This window comes from Camelus bactrianus, chromosome 16 (assembly GCF_048773025.1).
Source record: "Camelus bactrianus isolate YW-2024 breed Bactrian camel chromosome 16, ASM4877302v1, whole genome shotgun sequence".
NCBI classification, from domain to species: domain Eukaryota; kingdom Metazoa; phylum Chordata; class Mammalia; order Artiodactyla; family Camelidae; genus Camelus; species Camelus bactrianus.
This window is the reverse complement of record NC_133554.1, coordinates 3,815,749-3,833,838: the sequence shown is the minus strand read 5'-3', so window position 1 is coordinate 3,833,838 and position 18,090 is coordinate 3,815,749. Positions and strand designations below refer to the sequence as shown.

General features: G+C 42.6%; 1 long non-coding RNA gene across 2 annotated transcripts in view; it reads left to right on the top strand.

Annotated features, from left to right (window-relative positions):
- The first annotated feature begins 2,750 nt into the window (after nucleotides 1-2,750).
- The window catches only part of LOC123612080 (uncharacterized), a 249,017-nt gene continuing 233,677 nt past the window's right edge, over nucleotides 2,751-18,090 (top strand). The window contains exon 1 of one of the 2 annotated variants that reach the window (XR_012499357.1): nucleotides 2,751-2,981. This is a non-coding gene — a long non-coding RNA (uncharacterized LOC123612080). Of the gene's footprint in view, nucleotides 2,982-16,468; nucleotides 16,547-18,090 lie in introns of those variants that run through there. The other variant, XR_012499356.1, reaches the window with a different exon arrangement.

Below are 18,090 nucleotides of genomic sequence, written 5' to 3'. Positions count from 1 at the left end.
TAAGGGGCGGAACAGTTCCCGGAGCTTTCTGAGATGCTGTTCTCCATATAATCCTCAATTTGTCGTAAATAAAATTTTCCATTTCTTTCTTAGATTGGTATTTTGTCTATGTATATGTCCTAGTATGCACCCACTTCTGTGGTCAGCAGGGTAGCAGGACTTAGCGTGTGTGACAGGCTTTCATGGTAGCCATTGGGTTGTCTAAAAGCCTAGCCTGAACTTGAATCCACCTTCCCAGGATGGATGGGGGGTATCCATTCTGTTCCTTTAGAACTTACTAAAGCCTGAGCCCGGTGTGGAACTCCATGACTGGCTGACCAAACGTTAACTCTTCAGCCCCCTTTAACAGGGCTGTCGTAGCTGCTCCTGCCCGTCCCTTAGCTCTCAGATCTAATTGTGCAGAGAAGTCAGCAACCACCTGAGTAAGGGCTCGCAGTTTCTGAGCTAATACCCCGAGGAAAATTCCCTTTTTTGTGAATGTAAAGGTCAAAGGGTGTGGCTCAGTCTGGGAGTGGGGAGGGCCAGGGCAGGGGCCTGAAGTAGTTGCTTTTACACTTCTAGAAAGGCCCCTTCATGTTCTGAGTTTCATTCAAAAGTATCATCATCCTTTCCTTTTGACTTTTCCTACAGAGACCCTGCTGTTAGACTCTAGTTAGGGATAAGATGTTCAAAACCCGGCCATTCCCCAGGAACCCCCTCAGCTGTTTTCTAACTTTAGGAGGGTCAAGACTGCAGATGGCTTTGTTCCTTTCCTTGGGGTGGGGTGGGGGGGAGCCTTCTGTGACCTTCCATGAGAATGACACCCAGGTTGGTCACCCTAGTTTGTGACCCACGGATGGGCCCACTTTCCCGGTCTCCCAGCCGGTCTTGGGGCCAGGCTGTGCTGCACAGGAGGATGAGCTATTTCTGCAGGACGCACCCACATGGGCTATCTCTCCCCGCCATGGACCTTTGGCTCCACACCCCTTAGATGTTCTGTTTGGGATTTGTTTCCAACTAGCAATGGGGGCCGTCAGAGTGATTAATTGGCCCACAAATGCCATCAGATTTGACCCTAATAAGATTTCTGGTTTGGGAAATTTGGAACCAGCACCAAACTGTTCACAGATTCCTCAAAAGATCCAAATAGGTGTCCAAATGGCATGGACTCCGCTATAATCAGAACAAATGCCTCTTGAGTTTGTAATGGCCCAAGCTTAAGACGGTTGGTCCCCCCCATGATGTCCCACAGGGGTTAGCTGGGACCGCCTCCGGGCCAGAGCAGCTTGGCCACCTGAGTTCCTGACCAGTGTGGTCCCTTGGCGGGTGGCACCGCTGTCTGACTTGGTGTGTGGAGGGTCTTCTCTTTCCTCCTTTTGGCTGAAAGGGAGAAGCTTTCAGACTTCCCACCAGGTGAGAGCTAAAGGCAAGACGGGTTCCCCAGGGTACTCACCAGATCGCCGGGCAGCTGGCATCCGGTGCCGATTCTGGGAGGGAGCCCAGGAACCTCAGTCAAGCAGTGTATCGCGTTCCCAGTGGTGGGGCTCCTGGTCTCGCGAGCAGCTCCCGGGGCTCCCCAGGCCACTTCAGAGAAACCACCGCTGCCCGGAAGAGGCCATGTCACGGGGTCCGTACCCACCTTGGGACCCTTTTGCCCCAGGTGTCCCCTCTGTCCTTTCCTTAACTTGGATTTAGAGTCCTCCCTCCCTTTTGTCAGGTGTCCTCGTTGCCTGGGCCTTTTTCCAGGCCTCCTGGGTCACGGAGCTGCCCGCCGCCATTCACCAAGACAGAAGTGACCACGGAGGATGCTACCGTCGACCCCACGGCGTCGGTGAGGAGGGCAGAAGGCCCTGGGGCGGCCGCTATTGCCTCGTTCAGGGGTCGAGCTGACCGCTACTGGTGAGAGAGCAGGCAGGACGGCTGGGGCGCTCTGTCATCTACGGGCCCCGCAGCCCCCAGGCGTCGGGCACCGCGTGACTTTCAGTCTCTGATCGCCAGCCACGACGCAGTGTGTGTGTGTGTGTGTACACCACACACTGGGGTCAGGTTCTGGGCAGAATTGCTCTGAATTTTGCCAAAGGCTGCCAGGTTCTACCCCTTCGGAGTCCTCGGAGCCCTGAGTCAGCCATCCTCACAGGCACCTCCCAGAGCCTCCAGCGTTCTCCCAAAGTAGCGCTGAGCTAAAAAGTCACTGCCCGTCCTGTCTCGGGTGTCAGATTTTTGTTACTGACCCTCCCCAGTGGGTCCCCAACAAGGGTGCTCCTGCCTAGTGTCGACGAAGCCAGTGGAAGGAGACCGGACTCGGTTCAGAAGCTGAGGAAAGCTTTAATCCCTGACTGAAGAATGGAGAGGAGTGGGCGCTGCGCTAGCGCGCATGCTCCCAGACAGGCCTGGGGGGGCTGCTTTAAGGGTCTCCTCCACAGGACGGCGGCGTTCTCGCAGGGCGGGCACCGCTCTGTGGCTCTCGCTCCAGACTGCAGTGCCAGGCGCTGCTTCCCTGCACACAGCCCCCGCCGCCATCTTTGATTGAAGTGTTGGGAGTGGGGCTTCTGCACACAGCCCCCGCCGCCATCTTTGATTGAAGTGTTGGGGGTGGGGCTTCTGCACACAGCCCCCGCCGCCATCTTTGATTGAAGTGTTGGGGGTGGGGCTTCTGCACACAGCTCCTGCCGCCATCTTTGATTGGGCGTTGGGGGTGGGGCTTCTGCACACAGCCCTTGCCGCCATCTTTGATTGGGCGTTGGGGGTGGGGCTTCTGCACACAGCCCTTGCCGCCATCTTTGATTGAGGTGTTGGGGGTGGGGCTTCTGCACACAGCCTCTCGCTGTTTTGGATGGAAGTGTGGGCAGAGCTTCTGCACCAGGCCCGGGCTGTGGCGTCCAAGAAGCTCTGGCGTCTGAGCAGTCATTTCGCACCAGGGACTCTGGTCTGAAGGGTCCGGTGCAAGGCCTCTGCATGCGGTGAAACTAGACTGAGCAGAAAAGAGAAGAAAAAAAAAAAAGGTTAGACTTTATTTTATTACCCGGGTTCTGTTTTTATTTCCTAGGAACTGTTTGTGGGCTTTGCCCGTGACAAGGTTGGAGGAAGAGCTTCTCTGTGGGTTCATAGAAGCCGAGAGCTGGAATGTTTTCTAGGAGAGAGGGGGTTATGCTGAGCGGTCAGAAATGAGGACGCCAGAGAAGGTTCTGGCTTTTACAGCGAGGAGGTCTCTGTAGTTCTTCCAGGAATCCTTTTGGAGGCCTATCTTGAGAAGAATCTCGTTTTAAGTAGGTTGACTAGTGAATGAGAGGTGATTAAGTGTGATTAGTAATTGCAGACAGCTTTTCACGAAGGGTTTAATGCTCCGGGAAAGAGAGTTGCGCACTTGGGGTTCGGGATAATTTTTTTCCCTTAGGGAAGCTAGAAAGTAGATCCCGTTTATTTGCTGATTAAAATAATCCAGGGAGGAATCAGTTCCTTGTGCTGGAGGGAGGGTGTCATTGCTGGAGGAAAATATTTGAGGGTGGAGAAGAGAGCCTTCATAAATGGTTAGAAAATTTAGATAACAAGATGTGTAAATATGCTGTATTATCTGCAAATGAACCTCTGCAATTAAGTAGTTTTTGAAAGACTTAACATTTAAAAATGCTTAATTTGATCCAATTAAGTGCCTGAGAAGAACTGGGAAGGTTTTGACAGATAACAGTCATGAGGAGAGAGTTGCTTGATTGTACAGAGTTTCAAAAATTTTTTATGATGAGAAATAAACAAAGTGGCCAGTGGAGCAGAATGCAGTATTAAGGGGTAAACCTAACAAAATAAATAAGGTAGTGTGTGTTGAAACACTGGAGAAAACATTATTCATTAAAAAGTCATCTCACAACTTGTTGACCCACAACTACTGAGCCATTTGAAAAAAACAACCAGATTAGATCATGCTGCCAAATCATATTAAATTCCAGGTGGATTAGCACTTTAACAGACACCATAAAATACTGAAAGAAAACATAATGGACTTCTGAGCATACTTTCAGAAAGAAATAGATATGTAAATAGGCTGACAGATGGATTAAATAAACATTAAAATCCTCATTGTAAGATCCAAAGATGGAAAACTCTTAAGTAGCTATGAAAACATGTTTAGATCAGAATTTAATAAAAAGGAAAAATAATCACAAAAATATTATGCCCCAAACTAAATGATTATAAAAGGTCTTGTATCATGCAATCCCTACTTTGAGATAAAAAAAATACATATATACACACACTGCAAAGAGTGAAAAAAAGAATTGTTTATTTCACAGCAAAGAATCACCTATAATATTAGTTTTTTAAGGAGCCTTTCCATAGTTCCCAATACATGTGTCATAATAGGAAACAAATTTTTTTTCATGATGTTGGAGCTAATAGTGGCTATTTTAGATAATTTATATTAAAGTCAAAATCTTAAGTACCAAACAGCCTTTTAAGAATTACGTTTGCTGCCTATTTGCAAAAATTTAGGGGGGATAAAACCCTGAATAATGTAAGTATTGGGTATTTATACATGTATTTCTTTTCATGGCTAGAATTGGCGAACCTTGACCTTGGTCAACATCCAAGTATTGAGTAAATTTGTATTTGTTCTGCTGGATTCATGAGTGGGGAGGGGATTTCTCTTGAAGGAGTCCATGTTATCTCTGTGCCAGTCACTGTGTTAGCTTCCTGTGGCTGCTGTAAAAATTATTATAAACCTGGTGTCTTAAAACAACAGAAGTTTATTCTGTCACTGTTCTGGAGGGTGAAAGTCTGAATTCAGTATCACTGGGCTGAAATGAAGGTGTCAGCAGGGCCATCCTCCCTCCAGAGGCTCTAAGGTAGAATGCATTTCTTGCCTCTTCCAGGCTCTGGTGGTTGTTAGTGGTGGTTCTTGGCTGTGGTTCCTATCTCTGCCTCTGTGGTCACATGGTCTTCCTCTAGTCTGCGGTGTGAACTCTTTCTGCCACCCTCTTATAAGGGTATGTGTATTGCATTTCAGGGCCCACCCTCATAATCCAGGATAGTCTCCCCATGTCAAGCTCTTTAATCTCATTTGCAAAGTCCTTTTTGGCCATATGGGGTAACATTGATAGGTTCCAGGGATTTGGATATGGGCATCTCTTTGGGCATTATTCAGTGACCCACAGTCACTCTGAAATGTGCTCAGTCCTGGGGGGCAAGACCTTTGGTTTTGGGCAAGGAGTGGTTTCATACTCTTTCTGAGGAGGTGGGAAATAAAACTCCAGGGAGGTGGTTCTAGTGAGGAAAATGAACTGCTGTTTGGCACAAAGGATGGTGACTCAGTGAGGCTCCTGCCTTTCATTCTCTGCTAGAAACTAGAGGAGGTTTTGGGTGTCAATCAGCAGCAGCTACTCCCAGAAGCAGCTTCTAGGCAGCTTTCCTCTTGGGAGCATTACCTCCGAGTTCCAGCTCCACCGGTGGGCAGCCTAGGTAACCAGAAGTCACCTTTGAGCTGAAAGTCCGAAGAACAGAGCAGGACATCCTCCATGGTCTCTGGCAGAAGGTGACAGCTCACCAGAGGGTCATTCTCCCATTGTGGTCATTAGCCTAGAGTAAGCGGTGACGTTAATGAGAAGAAAGCCAAAGTGAAGAAATCCAAAAGCTTTGTTTTGAAGTCCCCAATAGCAAAAAGATCAGAAATAGCATGAATCCAATTTGATGGGGTTGGCAGGAGTCTGTGCCTTCTAGTATAATCCCAATTTTAGATCAAGGAAGTTGAGGGCATAGATTTATTGCTTAAATCTCTTTTCTGATGAATTTGTTTTGTTACTTTTCATTTTAAAATCTTATATTACTTTATTACAAAATTTTAGTGTCTTGGGCTTGGATCGTGGAAGATAAACAATAGATTTAAGTATCTTAGAAATGATCGTCTGAGACACTTTCTCTGTCTACTCACGAGCTTCACTAAGGATCAGAAGTGATATGAAACCAGCAAAGAGAAAGGATATGTCTCAGTTAGCAAGAGTCTGCAGTAGCCTCCTTCTGTGCTTTTTGAAAACTGAGGCACCCAGGGTAGTGTTGACAGTTGGCCGACCACCCAGACCCAGTGGATCTGAAGAGAGATGAACTAAGGGACTCCCAGATTTTTATGGTCCACCCTGTTGGAATAGCTACACCAGTACTGAGAAATAGTTTGTTAGCGTGGTGATTTTGCTGCTCAGCACATTATGTCACCAAAGCCTAATGTCTGGGTTCTGAGTGATTCATATTCATGCAACTACAATTTTCTGTGCTTGTACCACAAGTTATGGATCTCCCTTTGCCTGTGCCTATTTCAGGACCTAGAAATTTCTCATGTCACTTGGGGGCTTTCCGTGTGCAGGTATGGCCATGGGTTAGTTCCCAGTATCTGATCTCCAGCCTCAAGCTACCATCCAACTCCATTCTCATATTTCCTAACTGTGTACTTGACGTTCTTCAAGAGCTGTTCTACCACTGCTCCAAACGTGACACGTTTTTTCCCAACAGGATCATTTACATATCTCAATACATTCTTTTTCCTATTCTTTATTGTAGGGTATTGTAAGATGTTGAATATAGTTCCCTGTGCTATATATTAGGACCCTGTTTATATATTTTACATATGGTAGTTCTGCATCTGCTAACACCCAACTCCTGATTTGTCCCCCACCCCTTCCCCTTTGGTAACCATAAGTCTGTGAGACTGTTTCCGTTTTGTAAATAAGTTCATTTGTGTCATATTTTTAGATTCCACATATAAGTGCTATCACATAGTACTTGCCCTTTTCTGTCTGACCTACCTCACCCAGTATGATAATCTCCAGGTCCATCCATGCTGCTGAAAATGGCATTATTTCCTTCTTTTTAATGGCTGAGTAGTATTCTGTTGTATATACATACACCTCACCTTCTCCATCTATTCCCCTGTTGATGGACATTTAGATTGTGTCCATGTCTTGGACATTGTAAATAGTGTGGCTGTGAACACTGAGGTGCATGTGTCTTTTCAAATCAGAATTTTCTCTGGATGTATGCCCAGGTGTGGGGTTGCTGGATCATATGGTAACTCCATTTTTAGTTTTTAAAGAACTCTTCAGTGGAGATATTTTTGACCTGAGACCCAAATGTTAGGAAGATACCAGCCAAGGAATACCTGAGAGAAAATTGTTCCAAGAACAGAAAAAATAGGCTGTAGAGACCCAAAGATGAGAAGGAGCCCATTGTGGTCAAGGAACAGCCAGTGTGGATGGAGAATAAGAGAGAACCATGTGAGATAAAATCTGAAGTAGTCAAGTCATTCAGAGTTTTGAGGATGATGGGGAGAATTTGTATATTATTTTAAAAGAGCTGAGACGTTCTACTGAAGGGCTTTGAATACAGGTATAACACAACATGATTTATACTCTTAGGAGAACACGTGGCTGCTGTGTGGAGAATGGATTGTGGAGGGAAAGAAGACATTTCCTGAGCAGTGGAATCTAAATGAGAGGTGGTGATGGCTTGAGCTAGGATTGAGGCCATGGCGTTCACTGAGTGTGGTTGGATTTAAGATTAAAGTTAGATTTGGGGTTCTGTTGCTGCTGAATTAGTTAGATGTTGGTTGAGAGAGGAAGAGGAATTAAGGATGGCTTGATGTCTTGAGCAGCTGGGTTACTCGTGATGCCACACTGAAGTGAAAAATGGGTAGGGCATGTTCTCTTTGGGCATCTGGAGATGCCCATTTGACATCCCAGGGGAAGTTTCAAATCAGCTGTAGGTCATATGAGTCTAAAGCTTCAGGGAGAGTTCAAGTTTAGAGACATAAATTAGAGCACTGCCAACTTACTTAAAAAAAAAAAAAAAAAAAGAGAGACTAGATATGAGCTCCCAGGAGAGAGTGGGTAGAGAGGGAAAAGCAGAGTTCATAATCACTTTAATCTTCTAAAAATACTCTTTTAATGAGTGTTTTCCTGCTTTCTTGCTCAATGATTCTAAAGCTTTTCCATTTTCATTAGAATGTAATTCACTTTAATGATTAAAGTGCTGAATGAAAACCCAATATCCTTTCCAGTTACTCCAGTCCGAGCTCATCTGTCCATACTCCGGCAGTTTCTGTACCCTTCTGGCTAATGGAGAATTAACCTTACCCAAAGGGATATCTGGCCTTTCTCCTCAGCTATGGGAAGGTGATTGCTGGGCACCTAGATTATTCTGCCTCATAGAAGCATCTTTGTTTGCCTGGGTGCTCTGGCCACTGGACAGCCTAATAGTGTGATTCATGTTGGGGCCTCTGGGCCATGGGGTGTCAGTTCTGGCTTCTGGAGGGACTGGAGACCAAAGGAAATAATCCCAACCTTAGGGAGAACCTGGATAATAAAGGTCAGTCATGCAGACAGTGTGGGATTGAGTCCCAGTAAAAACTCTGGACACCAAAGTCTGAGAGGACCTTCCCTGGTTGGTAATACTCCCTGCATATTGTCACACATAGTGACTGAGAGGAGTTAACTCCATTGGCGAAGCCACAGGGAAAGGATAATCGAAAGCTTTGTATTTGGAAATTTCCTGGACTCTGCCCTATGCGTCCCTTCCCTTGGCTGATTTTAATCCATATTCTTCCCCTGTAATTAACCGTAAGTGTGAGTATAACAGCCTTCAATGAGTTCAGTGAGTCCTTTCTGTGAATTATCAAACCTAAGAGTGATTTTGGAAACCCTCTGTTATGGACAAAATATTTTTATCCCCCCAAATTCACATGTTGAAATCCTAACCCACAATGAGATGGCATTAGCAGGTGGGGCATTTGGTGATTAAGTCATGAGGGTGGCATTCTCATGAATGGGATTAGTGCCCTTGTAAAAGAGACTGCAGGGACCTCCCTCAGCCCTTCTGCCAGGTGAGGACACAGTGAGAAGACAGCTGTCTCTGAACTAGGAAGTGGGCCCTCACCAGACACTGAATCTGCTAGTGCCTTGATCTTGGACCTCCCAGCCTCCAGCAATATGAGAAATACATGTTGTTTAAATCACCCAATCTTTGGTATTTTTATCATAGCCGCCAGAACTGACTAACACACCCCGTGAGTTGGCAGTGGATATCGTTTGTAGACTGTTCCCTCTAACTTGGTGGTTGGCCGTATTATTCCCCCCTTCATTTTGGTGGTTAATCACATTCTTGTTTCCTTGTTATTCAGCTGTTTCATGTGTTTCCATGTCCTTTTCCCCAAGAGTGGATCTCCTAGAGAGCTTTCATTTCTTTTGTATCCTCCTCAATAGGTTCTCAATATATGTGTTAATTTGTCATGCTGTTAAGTCCATTATCTTTCTTTTTCTAAATAATTATTGTATGACTTAAAAATACTTGAGGGGAAATTTGGACTTTAGGTAATTTTTCTTCTTGTACTTATTAAAATGAGGAGGTGCTGTGTATGTGTTTAAGGGGTTGTCCAGGAGGAAGGTGGAAGAGGAAGAAGTTTTTCTGAATGTGATTTTCTGTACTGTTTGACTTCCAGTCAGTACAAGGTGTAGCTGCATTTCCCTGATGCATCGGGCATAGATTCGTGGGGAGTTGATCCTGTCGCATTAAGAAGTGTCCCAGCAGTTCAGAAACATGCATTTACTGAATTTGGGGAGATATTTCAAGGAGAAACCCTGTGTCCTGGTTTTCTGTTTAGAGTACTTACACTTGTCCTATAAACCTATACGTCCCAATATGGTAGCTACAACCTATGCATGGCTGTTGGACACTGGAAATGTGGCTAGTCCAAGTTGCGATGTGCTATAAACGTAAAATACACACTGGATTTTGAAGATGTAGTACAAAAAAAGGTAAAGTAGTTCTCTAATGATTTTTACAAACTGATCGCATGTTGCTAGGGTAGCTTTGAATCTGTTGCTTTAAGTGAAAGATGCTACCACGATTAGTTTTAGCAGCTTTTTACTTTTTTAAGAAATGTGGCTGCTAGAAATTGTAAAAGTATGTGAGGCTCGTGCTTGTGTATCACATCATGTTTCTGCAGGTCAGTGCTGCTCTGTAGCCTGGAAGAGTCACCCACCGTCTGTCTCCATCACTGTGTGCTCATCCTCACTTCTGGGTGACAAAGTCCGTGGGAAATGGGAGGTAATCCTTCCTCGTTTTAGTGCTGGAGTGGAACACATGGTTTTCCTCCCTCCTTTTTATGTCTGATAGTCATTTTCTTTCATTTTTAAGAGGTGGGGAGGATGAAAAGAAAGAAGGAGATGGCTACTTTCAGCTGTCATCCATCCAGATGTTCTTGAAAAAGCTTCCTTAGAAACAGAAGATGGGGAAGCACGGCAATAGCTCAGAATAACCAGTCAAGAACCCGTCTACAACACTTCAACTCCTCCAGCATGTATTAAAGAGAGAAACTTCAAAAGTGTTGATTTTTTTTCCTTTTTACATTTTTCTAAAAATGTTTCAGAGCCAAGCAGAGATTGTGGGTGCCAAGATTTGGTGAAAAGGGCTTTTTCTTTTAAATCACAGAGTTACTAGCTCTGAGAATTTGGTCATCACAGAGTCTACATAACCTCCCATGAAACACCAGGAATGTTCTAGTTTAGTAATGGCCTTACCTGTGCTCTAGGGCACAACCAGTGAGAATCTCTGTAACTGGGGAAAGAAAACGACTGAGAGTTTACAGTTAAATCTTCTGGTATTAATGTGTGAACTGTATTAGTGACTTCTTCAAAGCAGAATCTGGTTCCTGGTTGTATCAGAAGCTCTTTTAATGGTTGTCAGTTCTGTAAAGGGAAGTATCTATTTTATTTCTCTGAAAGCATTAGAATCTATAGAGATAGTGTCATTCCCCCCCCCCCCATAACCACAGTGACTGTCTTTGCACAGTAAGTCTAAAACCCATTACCAGACAACCGGAAGATAGTACGGTAGACACGGCTAGGCTTGGATGCTCTGCACAGATCTCTCATGGGGTGCAAATTATTACTTTTTTTTGGGTGGTTATCAAGTGTGAGAGGTCCTGACCCTATCAAACACAGCTAGTTTAATTATATCCCCTTTTAAAGGCAGTTTAGTCACTCAAAATACATTTTTCAAGCCCTCCAATGAAAGGCATAAAAAGGGAAAAACTATCTTTGAACCATAATTTAGTAATTCTTCAATCTTGATTTTTTGGCTTTCCTTGCTGCCTAAGTGGTCATATATTTTATAAGCCTTGCTAATTTGCTGTTAAATTTGCTATTTATATGATCCTAGATGATTTGTTGGACTTCATTGAACAGAAAAGATTTTTATTAGCAGCCAGTGCTTTAAAAGAGGTGTTTTTTTTCACACTATCAAGGCCACTTTCTCATCTTATTGACAGCTTTATGAGTGTAGCTGGATAAAGAACAGTTTCCTGTATCCAAAGCCGTTGTGCATTCCATGGGGCAAAAGCTTGGGCTTTTAATTAGGATATAAGAGCCTTCCTTTTCTCCGAACATTCCCTGGGGGCACAGAGCAGTTACACTTGGATTTAGATAGTTAATCACTTTTCCAGACTTCAGTCCACTAAAATTAGGGAGGTCTTTAGGGCCCATGTTTACCTGGATCTGGGCCAGCCCAAGATGGTATTTCTTTCTGCACATCTGCATTTTGTATATGTACACTCATGGTTTTGCCTTTCTAATTAATTGAAGGTATTTTGTCTACTGCAAAAACTGTCAGATGAGTTCTGTTTAGAATCTTTGTTGAGCCCCGATTGGATATTTTTCACAAGAAAATGAAATATGCCCTAGACTTTTCCCAGATGAGATTGCTTTCTGCATCAAGTGCCAGGCAAATTCTCGTCATTCCTTTCTCTTCTTGTCTTGACCTCACTATCCAGCATATTTATAGGAGTTTTAAGGTTTTATGTTTCTGTTAAAAATTTCCTTATTGTTATAATCCCATTCAGCCAATTCTTTCTCCTTTCAACATGGTGTTAAGGCTTTGATGATGAAAACGAGATGCCAAAGAGTACGTGAACATTTAGGGGCTCAAAGTGGTAGCCTGGTTGATATATTTTGCTAGTATTTGGTGTCTTTTGAGCCTCTGTGGGAAGCATGTGTTTTCAGACTATTCCAGTCAACTGGCTCTGGCCCCTCCCTCAGTCTTTGTAGATGCATTGTTAGCAATCATACTAAATGGGCTTCTGCCAAGGGCATTGAGAAGTTTAATCTTACAGGGTCTTGCCTGATGGTGTGACACCAATAACAGGGACACTGGGACCAGCTGAAACCTACTCACTTATTTAAGTAACCATCAGGAGTCTGAAATGAAGGTGCTCCTCAGGAAGTCTTTCTAAATTGCCCTTTTTTGTTTGTTTGTTTAGTTTGTAACCATGTCAAGAAAACCTATTTATTGACTCCAAAATGAAAATAAAACAAAATTTGAAAAAGATACAGATTTTTACTCATGGCTCAGAAATCTGGCAGCTTAGCGATGCTGCTGGTAAACCTCAACCATGTCTCATTGTTTGGAACGGCGAAATAAGAGCTAGCATATTGGTCTCAAGTTCAAGGTCTGCCTGCATCCAAGCATAGGCAAGTTTCCCTATTCTTTTTAATCTCCACCTTGTCCTCAATGAACACACGCATCCAAACAAGCATTTGCAAATGTCTACACAATTTACAAATGCAGCCTAACCCAAACTAATTCTGCAAGCGCTCCTCTGTGAGCCATTTGCTTAGAGTGCCTTGACCACTTCCGTGAAGCAATGAGCAGGGTCGCGGACTGCAGTTGGAACGCATTCTGATGTGGGGCTTCGCTCTGTCAGTCATTGGCGTACAGTTTCCCGAGTGTCAGTATTTGTGTCTTAGAGCAACTAGTGCTGAATTTTAATCTGTTTAACAGATTGCAGTGAACATCAGTTCTCTTTTGATTTGTGCAGAATCAGTATGTACTTTATGGGCTCCTTTGTACTAGTAACTACGTAGCCTGAACGCAGCGTCTCTGGCGGAGCCCCTCCTGTGGCTGCATTCTTGCTTCAGATCAATAGGGTCGTAAAATTGAGTTTTAACACCTTCCATTTCCACCCTCATGATTCTGGCAGTTATGTTTTTCACTTCCTAGTCTAGGCAATCACTCTGCTTGCCCATTTTTAGCAATGGATCTCCTGATGTTCCTATTGATGCTCAAGATGTCTCTTCTTACCAATCAGTGATCCTGACCTAGGGATTCTGTGAAAAGTAATCCTTCTTGGGAGCTAGGGAGCCTCTAGTCTAAGCTCTTCCCTCATTAGTGTGAGGACTTGGGCAAATCACTTCACCTCTCAACATCTTGACTCATCCAGTGAATCACAAGACCAGATACAGGGCACTTCCCCATTGCTTCATTTTGCTGTCCCCAAAAAGCAGCTAAAAGCAGCTTTACCCTTCAAAATTCTTGGTGCAGATACATGCCTCAAGGAACAAAACAAATACTTCAGTTTCTTTGCTTCCCTTTTACTTTTTTGCTGACTGTGCTCTAGGAGATTGTTGTACCAACTTAATGCATGTGATATATGGGATATTTTAGAAAATACTTCTTAAAGTTCCATCCTTCTATGCATTTTACCTCAGCTCCTTAGTGTTGTGTCCTTCATTATCAAACAGGATTTGATTTTCTTTCTTCCTTCCCTCCTTTCTCTCCCTCCCTTCTCCTAGTGACAGGACAACGCTCCCTCTCTGTTCCGTAGAAGGGTGTTCCTTGACTCGTGGTCCCTTGCCCATGCTCGTACACCTAGCCATATTCTCCAGCCAGCCTACATACCCTCTGGATTATATGGACAGGCACGACCTGTGGATTTTCTTAAGGCTCCAAAGTGAATGATAGAATCAAAACTGAAACCTGTATGTAGTCAATAGACAAGAGTATGCTTCTTACGTGGGTCCATTTACCCCATATTTTCTCTTGGTGGTTTTACATCAATCATACCCATTTGTGTGTGTATGTATTTCTGTCTGTCTGTGTGATAGGAGTTGGCTCTGGACAGAAGTCTACATGATTTATAGTTAAGAAATAAGTGATTTTTCTTGAGAAGCTACCAAGGTTTTCTTATTGTCTATTTCTTCCCCTCCTTCCTTTTTTCCCTCCCTCCTCCTTTGCCCCTTTCTCTTTCTCTCTTTCCTCCCTTCTTACTGTCTATGCCTAAGCTCTTTTCTCCTTCAGTATATACCTTGGCACATAGGTATTTCTCTCCAATAATGTGTTACCTCCCCAGGCATTTCATTAATAATAAGAGCTGCAGTTGGATCACAACTACTTGGCCCACTAGTTACTCAGGTTGTTTTTCTTTAATTACTGTTCTGAAACTCCTCCTGAGATAAACCTGGTTTAGTTCTGCCTCGTTCTACACGGTCTTACTCAGAGCCAGTCTCTTGCTTCATTCAATAAATATTTATGGAGCACCTACTGTGTACCAGGTGCCAACACTAAAGAGTTCTGATCTCTGCTCTCAGGGAGTTTGGAGTCTACTGAAACACGAAAATGAAAGTGAAAACAAATAAATACAGCATTGACAGGTGTGATAAATGTTTGACACCAGGGTAATGTCTTGTAGGGAAGAAGAATGAGGAATGTGCTGCTTCTAGATTGGTTAACTGGGGAAGGTCTCATGGAGGATACAGGGTTGAGGGGAGGAAAGCCAAGCCCAGTATCCCCAGCACAACCAGATGTGGCATCGGAAGATGTGTTGTATTTTGCTAACTCTAAGCAGGCTAGTGTCTGGGATATAGAAGCAAACTAGGGGAGTAGTGAGAGTTAAAAGTAGAGTGGTTGACAGAATGTCATTAGATATTATGCTGAGGAAATCAGATTTTTGTCCTGGAGGTAAAAGGGGTGGCTTAACCAAATTTATATTTGGAAATGATCATTCTGATAACAGCAGTGGTATATCCAGGTTTTATGGGGCCAGATGCATATATAATTTGGTGGGGGGGGTCATCTCTTTAGGAAAAAAATAGTGTGAATTTAAAAATACAAAATTAGATACAAAAGTGAATATTTGTTTAGAATGAGAAAAGGGAGTATAACAAATTACAAGTTTAAAAATGGTGAGAAAAATCGTGAAATCTGGAAAAATACAATATTTTATTAATTTACTGTGAACCCGTTTCTGTAAAAGATTTCCCCCATTTGTAAAATTAAACCTTTGGTTCACCTCTTCACATGACAGTCATTTTGTTATATCATTTCCTATTGAAGAGTAGAAAAGTTAATTTAGTTTATCCTTCGGTATGGTTAATGGAAATTTTATTTATTATTAAGAGTTTAAAATTTTCTTTCATCTTTACAATTTATTGGTGGTCTTACATACATTTTTATGTTTGTTTATCAAATTTGAGAAAACCTCTTGTTATTTCATGTATTATGAGCCATAAGCTTTTTTTTGTATATATATTATTTTTATTGAAGTATAGTCAGTTTACAATGTTGTGTCAATTTCTGGTGTACAGCATAATGCTTCAGTCATACATGAACATATATATGTTTGTTTTCATATTCTTTTTCACCATAAGTTACTACAGGAATTCTAATATAGTTCCCTGTGCTATATAGCATGAACTTGTTTATCTTTTCTATATATATCAGTTAGTATCTGCAGATCTCTAACTCCCAATTTATCCCCTCCAATCCCCCTCCCCACTGGGTAACCACAAGTTTGTTCTCTATGTTGAGAGTCTGTTTCTGTTTTGCAAATAACTTCATTTGTCTTTTTGGTTTTTGTTTTTGTTTTTGTTTTTGTTTTTTAGATTCCACATGTGGTATTTTTCTTTCCTTTTCTTGCTTATTTCACTGAGAATGACAATCTCCAGGTCCATCCATTTTGCTGCAAATGACATTATTTTATTCTTTTTTGTGGCTTAGTAGTATTCCATTGTATAAATATAAATATACCACAAGTTCTTTATCCAGTCATCTGTCCATGGACATTTAGGTTGTTTCCATGTCTTGGCTATTGCAAATAGTGCTGCTGTGAACACTGGGGTGCATGTATCTTTTTGAATTAAGGTTCCCTCTGGGTTTTGCTGAATCATAAAGTAAGTCTATTTTTAGTCTTTTGAGGAATCTCAATACTGATTTCCATAATGGCTGCACCAAACTACATTCCCACCAACTATGAGCCATAAGCTTTTGACACATCATATCACATTTTCCTGTGTACTTACTAGTATAAATACCCTTTGTATGGATGACTCTAATTACTCTAATTATTGATGGCTTTATGTTGTGATGCTAGGAGAGTAGGCACAGAGATAAGTAGTAGTATTTCTGGAAGTCATTCTTATGTGGAAACAATAAACAATAATTTAACCTCTATGAGGACGTGACTACGAACCATATACATATATCCTAGTAAACGCCAACCAAATGTAATCCCAGCCTAACTTCTCTTTGACTCAACCCCCAATACCACCTGACACAAGAGGAAGTGTGACTGGAAGTGGAGTGGAGTGACAAGAGTCTTACGCAGTGGTGGTGAAAGCATCTTACTTTGCAAATTTTGCAAAACACATGGCCATGTGGACATGTACCAGGGCTCTTTCCAAGCCTTGGCAGGGGCCGGCGCAAGTGAGGGGCCACGAGACAAACTTTATCAGCCTCAGGAAACTTATGCTGCAAGGTAGCCAAGGTAATGATGGAGCACTGGGGTCCTGCCTGGAGGCACAGAAACCTTGGTGGGGCTATGACTCTGAGATGGGTCAGTGGGAATGAAAACAAAGGCATATGTGATTTTTATATCTCTTCTTTAAAGAGGAAGATAATTAATAGTGATTTGTCTTCTGGGGGAAAGGGGAGAGGGAGGGAATAAGGATGATTCACCTTTCTGGCTTGAGTAGCCGGAGGTGGTTATGTCATGGAGACAGGAGACAACACTTGTGAACATGATTGAGTTTGAGGAGCCTGATGATATCTGAGTTGGCAATGCTGGTCTGAAGATCAACCTGGGAGGTGATGGTGGGGGCTGTGGGACTGGGAAGTTGGTGGTGCCATCGATCAGTGGAATATTGAAGCTGGAGCCAGGGAGTGGCCACTGCCTCAGCCAGAGGAGCCCTAGAGTAGATAGTAAACCAGGTTAATGGCCCTGGCAGTTCACTGTAGGCTTGGCTTGAACCAGACCCCGCTCTTCTACAGGCACTGTTTTCATTGACATTTTCATTCAACTTAATTTGACATGTTTCATGGCAAAAATTCCTGGGCCTAAGGTTTATAGGTTTTTAGTAGAATCTCTCTCTCAGTTCACAACCAGGTAACAAATCAGGAATTTTTTTTCTTCTCTCACTCACACTTAGATAAGTTCGAGCTGATTCTTCTTATTATCCTTCTTCTGGTCATTGCTGTTAATCTTTTGTTCCTTACTCATACTTTTCAATTCCATTTTAGTTCTATAGTCATTTAAATTCTTATTTATATCTAATAAGACTGCTGAAGTCTTTTCTTTAAAAAAAAAAGCACACTTTTTTTTGCATTTAAATAAAATTTATTTTAACGAAGTCTTGAATTCAAAAACATATTTTAGTGCAATCATGATTTTAATTTTTTTTCTTCCAGTCCTACTGAGGTATAATTGGCATACAACACTATATAAATTTAAGATACACAGCACCATGAGTTGACAGACGTACATACCACAAAATGATTACCACAGTAAGTTTAGTCAATATCCATCATCTCATAGTTACTATTTTTTCTTGTGACCAGAACTTTTACGATTTACTCTCTTAGCAACTTTCAAATATACCAAGCAGCAGTTTTAACCGTAGCCATCATTTGTACACTCTATCCCCAGTACTTGTTTACCTTATAACTGGAAGTTTGTGGTTTTTAGCCACCTTCATCCAATTCCCCCATCTGAAGTATTTTCATGTCTGATTCTGTTCTTTGTTACAGTGGCTTATTCCCACTCATGGTGTCTTTTTTCTTGTAAGCTTTGCCTTTGTGTTTTAGTTTGTTTTGTTTTTATTGTGAGCTTGTATTCATTGAAATTTTATCATAGGGGAGTGGAAATTCTTTGAGGTCCACATTAAGGGCAATTTCTTTGAAAAAGATTGTGTTTGATCCTTCTTGAAGGCATTGTAAATTCCTGGAATCACTTTAAACTAACTTCTCAGTTTATGTACTATTTACTTTGCTTATTTTTAGACTATCCCCCATAATGTAAATTCAGACCTCAAA